This window comes from Mastigoproctus giganteus, chromosome 13 (assembly GCF_048544385.1).
Source record: "Mastigoproctus giganteus isolate SK-2022 chromosome 13, ASM4854438v1, whole genome shotgun sequence".
NCBI classification, from domain to species: domain Eukaryota; kingdom Metazoa; phylum Arthropoda; class Arachnida; order Uropygi; family Thelyphonidae; genus Mastigoproctus; species Mastigoproctus giganteus.
The window spans coordinates 82,157,549-82,163,548 of NC_143587.1; positions in this window are offsets into that span (position 1 = coordinate 82,157,549).

Consider the following 6,000-nt stretch of genomic DNA (forward strand, 5'->3'; position numbering starts at 1 on the left):
TTTTTAGGTTTAAATCACAGTGAAGTCACATTTAATTCTACCAGCCTTTCTTGGCCCTTTCCAGTGAATCACTGCTGCATATTTAACAAAAACTAAGGCAGGAACAGTTATGGCCTGGCGTAGTCAAGTGAGGAGATGTGGAAGTGCAGTCACATGCATTTGCATTGACTTTGGTTGAAGTCAACGATTGTTAAATAGAGTTAATGATTGTATTCTTCTTAAAATGGTTTGATGTACACTCCTCTGACCTATGTGGTCATTACCAGAGTTATATTCTAGAAAAATTTGTCTTTACTTTAGCATTAACAGCATATGATGCAAGAAAGCAAGTTTATACAGCATCAGCAAAAAAAAAAAAAAAAACTTCTCATTTCACCTATCCATTTCCTCCAAAAGTTTGTCTAATTCTTCCTTGAATTTATTTAATCTATGAACTTCTGCAATGACAGATGGAAGTTTGTTTCAGTAATAAACCACTCCCTGGCTAAAGGCAAATTTCCACACATCTATTTGAATTTATGCCCACTCAAGTGTGTAATCTGAGCAAGAGGAAGAATCCCATCGGCATTGAGTTTGCTCAAGCCATTCAAAGCCTTAAACACCTCAATCAGATCACTTCGTGGGTGCCTAGTCTCCAGATGCTGCAATTTGCAGAACTGAATTCTTTCTTGGTAAGAGTGCCCCTTTGTTCCTCTCACCAATCTTGTCGCCCTTCTCTGTACTCGTTCAAGCATCTCTACATCCTTCATAAAATGGGACCTCCAGACTTGTATGCAGTACTTAAGGTGTGACCTGATAATTGCCTTATATAAAGGGATAATCATCGCCTTATCCCTGATAGCAAAATTCCTGTATATCATTGACAAAATCCTATGAGCTGTCCTGGTAGCGTGACTGCACTGCTCAGAGAACATCATATCTCACTGCACAATTACCCACAGGTCTTTTTTATTTCCACTATCCTGATTGTAGTACCACACTCAGAGTAGTGGGGGTTATTGCTACCCATGTGTAGTACTTTGCATTTGTCAATGTTAAATTTCAGTTACCACTTCCCAGCCCATCTGCCTAAATTTTTTATATCCTGTTGCAGTAGTATACAGGAATACCTCGCATAGCGCGCTTAATTCGTGCCAAAAAATACCATGCTGATCGAGGTATTATTAGTATGTAATTTTAATGTAACAAATTTTAATGTAATGCGACAATTTGATTATATGGGTCGAGTTGCAAAAATATATAGGTGTTTGTTTACGATAAATTGATGCACACGAAGTTCTTGCAAAAAAAAAAAAACTAAAATGATAAAAATGAAAAATAATAGTAAATACAGTAGAAATGATTTTTATTGCAGTATGTACATACCAAAAGAATATAAGTGAAGTATGTACTGTATTTTTATTTTGAAAAATAACTGATCAGCTTAGTTTGCATAGTTTTTTTTTTTCTTCTTTTTAATCTGCATATATCTCTTTATAACATCGAATGTCATTTCGCAACGCCTGCCTTACTTTCATACCTTGTTTGATATTTGGATCTAGAAGAACACTCAGCGCCATTACATTTCTTCTTTCCACTCATATTTGCGTATAAAGGTGTAACGTTTTTAAAAAAATAATCTTTAATAAAATACACAGCGAAAAATATTTGTACAGCTTACGCACAATCAACGACCTCACCGCTCGGAATCTAGAGTGTTTACTAATGTATGAATGCTAGCAGAGTCCATATATAATGGGAGTTTTGACAACAGTCAGAATGGCCTTGAATCCATAACGTTATTGCCCTACGAGCTGGAATTATAATACATACATACATATCAAATGTATTAGTGTGTAACGCAGTTAATTTCTTTTTTTTCTTTTTTCAATTTGTAAACCGCGCTATAGCGAAACCCACGCTGTTCAAAACCACCCTATGCGAGGTATTCCTGTACTGCAAAACTTGGACATTTAGCCTCATATACCTTCATCTATATCATTAATAAATATAGAAAACAGGGGGCCCAACACTGAAACTTGGGGGAGTCCACTAGTAACAATAGTCCACGAAAAGCAGTATCCCTTAATTGCCACTCTGTCTTCTCCCACTCAACTATCCCTTTGTCCATAGCAGCAACTTGCCCTTAATGCCACGCTGTTCCAATTCATACAGCAGTCTTCCATGTACAACAGTATCAAAATCCAAGTATGGTGGATTTTGTGGATTTTCAAAATCCACAAAAATCACTTTCAGGTGATTTTTCCAGGTGAAATCACTTTCACCTGGACTTGATCAGTTGTGGAAACAATCCAGTTGCTTTTGATAAAAAATATAGTTTTTTATTCTTCCATATTTCTCACTGTTCATCATAATTGAATTCTTAGTCCATTATTTTGAGGTGGCACCATATCTCAGTTAGTCCTAAAATATCAGTATTAAGTGACTGAACCAGAAGCTCTAATTCATTCTTTTTGTTTAATAATACCCTTGGTGTGATGATATACACAAATTTGGTTTTTGTATTTTATTATTTTTCACTACTCTGTTACATCCCTTATAATTAAAGAAGTTTTTCGTTTGAGCGTGTGATCAGTGCCTATTTCATTATTTATTTCTGTACAATTTGATAAATCAACTGGTGCACAAATGCTCTCGAGTAAGGCGCTAGTCTTAGTTTAGCTCATGCAACCAGCCTGTAACTTGTATTAATTTTTGAAATCTCCCCTCTCCCAATTAGTTGTTCCCTGAACCCTTGAGTCTTGCTCTATGGCATATTTGCAAAGACCCTTGCACTTCCCTTGTTCAAAATTAATTTCATGTTTACTAAACAAATTTATGCAGCTGACTAGGGTAGGCTATGTTGAGAAAAATTTATCTCCATATACCTTGTGCAGAGTCCCTGAAGTTTTGAGTTAACCAAGAAGGCTGTCATCATAAATTCCCTTTTGTTGTGTCTAGGAAAAATTATAAATAATAACATTTTGACCTGTGGCATTTTTTATACTTTACAAATGTCCCCAGTTCTTTTTTTTTTTGCTTTGTTTCATTACTTTCCACATGAACAACCATGTGGGGAGTAATTCTCAATTAATCTTAATCGAAAGTATTTTAATAATGCAATAATCACCTTTGTGTAGCAGATGGAAAAATAAAAAGAATGCTTGATCTGGAATGAGTATGATCTTCCCTGTGGAAATTTCCCCTCCTCAAGAGGAAAGAAAACTCATCAGAGCTGTTAGTCAGGGGAATTTTTGTTGTAGACAGTTTTCTCCACTTTTGGAACTTCGGTTCAAGCAAGCCATTTCCTTGCAGTGCAAGTCTAAACTTGGAGACCAAGCTAGTTTGCATTTAAGTCACTCAGTCAACTCACTCACTCATTTAACTCACTGAATCGTGCTGCATTCCAATCACCATCCTGCTAGTTCCTGCAAAATTGCAAGAGGATAAACCCAACAAGAAATTTTATGCTAAGTGGTTGAATCCATTACCAGTGCAAGTGCAGTAGGAGGGAAAATTGCATGCTTCATCCACCCAGTCCAATATGTGTCCCTGCAGGAGGGAGGCATACCAAAGATTAATTTCGTTCCTAGCCACCAGTCAGCTGGATTCCACTTCTTGGTTGGAAGCAGGGGGAACTCGTTAATGCATTTCTGCACATGCATCACAAAAACGAAGCAGCATTTGACTACCAGAGAGCCCTAGTCTTCCCCCCCACCTGTGATCAAAGGACACTTTTATCACAGGTGGGAGGGACTAGCAATCTCTGGTAGTACAATAAAGTAGCAACAGGTTGTTGTAAGCTGCCAAAATTAGGTCTCCTGAAATCACTGCATGGTTGGCATTCTGATCCATAGTAAGCATTTCAATATGTGTTGTGACAGTGCAGTGACAGATCATGTAAGAAGCTCATGGCATCTTACATAATTCTAGAATTTTTTGTGCATTAAAACACCCTGTGTAATATGATAATTAAGCAATTAAACGAAATGTATTGAAGGCAGTTGTGGGAGCCACATGAAAGGTTTTTAACAGGATGTGTGCCGCTAACATAATCAGTTAAATATAAAATATCTTCAGAGCAGCAAGACTAAGTGGCCTTGTGAAGTAGATTTTTACACCTTAATTTTTATATAATCTTGTAACATTTGAACGAATAGATCTCCTTGAGTCCTTATAGCATCATTTTCCAGAAATTAGTATTTCTGGGAAACGATGCTAAGGACATCAAAAATAAAAATCATTCATAAAAATAGTCATTTTTTTAGAACAGTTTGAAAAGAAATTTAATAACATGGTTGCAAAATATTTTTCATTATTTTATCTGCTCAATGATACTATAATCACTCTAAAACAGTATGTTCATAATGCCAATAGCTTTTTTTTTTTTTCTTTTTACTTTTTAATTTTATTATTTTTTTATTTTGTAATTTCATTCCATTTAATCTCACCTTCAGATTATAATGGATATTGTTCAGTGATTCCCCCCCCCCCCACCTCTGGTCATATACACAAACAGGAAAGAAGCTCTAGCTATGTCATTTTCAAAAAATTGTAATTAGGGAAATAAGTAACTGTATAAAGATAATCATGTTCTGTTCTGTTCCTTTGTTTATATAGAAATGTGATATGGATGCATTATTAGACTGATTTCAAATTCATTCGGAATAAAACTAGGATTAACCCTGACAAACACTTTTTCCAATGTGTAAATCAGTTATATAATGAGAACAGGGGATAATTTTTTTATTTAAACAGTGGAACAAGAGATTGTGTAATATCACATTTTTTTGCCATTCTCTCAGAATCAAATGGTAACTCTTCCCTAAGGTAAAAGCTACCATTTCATATTCCAATTGCATTAGAGTAGCATCATGCAAACTCACAGACAACCTGTTTTGGTTTATCTATTTATTTTGGACCCCAAAATAAAATATCATTTTGTTTATTTTTCTCAGTAACAAAACATTGTGATCAACAGATAAAATTATTTCTAACTGACTTTCAAAATATGTACTTCCACACTTCAAAGTACACAGATTTAAAAAATAAAATTAAAAATCTTGTGTGCAGTCTGCTCAATGCATAATAGCTTACCTTGCTCTGTAGGAATATTAGACAAAAAAAAAAAAAAAAAAAGTGTCAACTATTTAACCTCTCAAAATTAATATGAGAGGTGAGTTTAACTTTTGCTCATTTGTAGCACTCACACATGAGCAGAAAGTCCCTTCTCACAGACCCACAAACACGTCTGCAGACTCCATGGGATCCACGACCACAGTTTGCGTTCCACTTCTTTAAAGCTTTTTCAGGGAGGGATTGCTATTGCCGGTTGTCATGTTTTATTATGGGACTGTGAAGGATTTTTATATAAGCGCGTGCGCACACACACACACACACACACACACAATGCAACTTCCATAGACCACACCCAGTTGTGCTACGATGATTGATATAATATGAATGTGATCGTGTCCCCCAATAGGGACACATTAAGAAACAGAAAAGCAGTTTATAGAAAAATGCAATTTTCAAAATAGATACTAGAAGCAAACTTCATCCCTTACCGAACCTTCAACTGCAAAGGATTCGAAAGTATGAATCAGCTATTTGTATTCTCTTCTACAATATATTCCTTCAATTAGGTGATTAAATTTTTATTAAATTTATTGAATAACATCACAGTAGTTATTCGAGAGTAATTACTGTAGATGTACAGTTTCTCTTCCATGTCATCTCAGTTAGAAATGCAATAAAAAATACCTCAATAAAACATTAATTGCACATGTGACACTCACAAAACTAAACATTTTCCCCTGAGAGGGGGAACTAGTTACCATATTTACCATTTGTGATATGTTGTAAATTTTTGTCAACAAATGCACATGACATTGTTTTCAATGAAAATCACATTTAGCAGGACAAAACTGGTAAAGACATAATACAAAGTAAACACAGGTGTTCAAAGAAAGTGCATCACCTAGGAATTTCACATTTCTAACCCTTTTTTCACGATGGTAT